A 1089-nucleotide genomic window follows, 5' to 3' on the forward strand; every position below is an offset into this window, starting at 1 on the left:
AGGAAAGGTTGAGTAACCTGCCCCAAGCTCCAAGGCTATTTGAAATGGTAAACTCTAGACCAGAAACTGGGCCTACTGCTATGTCATTCTGCTCCTTTAATACTGTAAGCAAGTTTATTCTATCCCAGAAACACATTTCCAGTAAGCAAAAATTACATTTGTTGGATAGGGGATACAGGAAATTATAAAACAGCTGTTTCACTCAACAAGTAGCTTTAAAATATGGTAAGATACAATAACATTTTTATTAATGGTAAGCCTATGATAGTTAAAGATGGAGAATAGAGTCTTGTCAGCAGAAACCATCAAAAATAACCCAAAATGTGATAAATCTATAAATCCTCCACTCAAAATCCAGTTTATAAAATTCTGAGTTTTTTTCAAGACCCAAAATACTTTGCCTATTTCTGTTGTTTTGAATAAGTCAGTGGTTTGGATAATCTATTAAAGATCACAGAAGTTTTTTTCTAACAATTCATCCCCAAGATTTTATTAAATACCTGCAACATGCCAACCACTACAATGGGACTGTAAGGATCCAGAGAATTCTGAAGCATATTTTGTTGTTGTTGTTAGTTTCCACTCAGTTTGCCTTCGATTCAAAATGGCTCAATGTGTTAAAAAGTAGAACTGCTCCACAGTGTTTTCTTGGCTATAATTTATAGAAGCAGTTCACAAGGCCTTTCTTCTGCACGTGCCTTCAGTGGATTCAAACTGCCAACCTTTAGGTTAGCAGTTCTACTGTTGGAACATGGAGTCCCTATGAGTCAAAATAGCCACTGTCATGGCAGCTAAGAACAACTTACCAGTAAGCAACATTTGAGCACTAAAAAGTGCTCAAATGGACACACCAGCTCTTTTTATTTCTTACTGTTTTGCCTGTTTGAATCCTTTGTTCATGTCTTTTTTGGGGTGTTTTGTCTTTCTTATGGATTTATACAAGTCCTTTATTTAGAAAAGATCTTAATCCCCTGCCATATGTTACAAAGCGTGAATTTATCTACTGAAATGTTCAAAGAGAAACAAAGGCCACATTTAAGCATCACATCACTTGATGAGTATTATGTGTATTACTGGGAGCTCTGGTGG

At 36.0% G+C, this 1089-nt stretch overlaps 1 protein-coding gene across 1 annotated transcript in view; it reads right to left on the bottom strand.

The window, feature by feature from the left end:
• HSD17B4 (hydroxysteroid 17-beta dehydrogenase 4) overlaps positions 1–1089 on the bottom strand; it is a 125048-nt gene that overhangs the window by 123092 nt on the left and 867 nt on the right. The window lies entirely within an intron of this gene.

Source organism: Orycteropus afer, unplaced genomic scaffold (genome assembly GCF_000298275.1).
Source record: "Orycteropus afer afer isolate SDZICR_OR568_19922 unplaced genomic scaffold, OryAfe1.0 scaffold00240, whole genome shotgun sequence".
NCBI lineage: Eukaryota > Metazoa > Chordata > Mammalia > Tubulidentata > Orycteropodidae > Orycteropus > Orycteropus afer.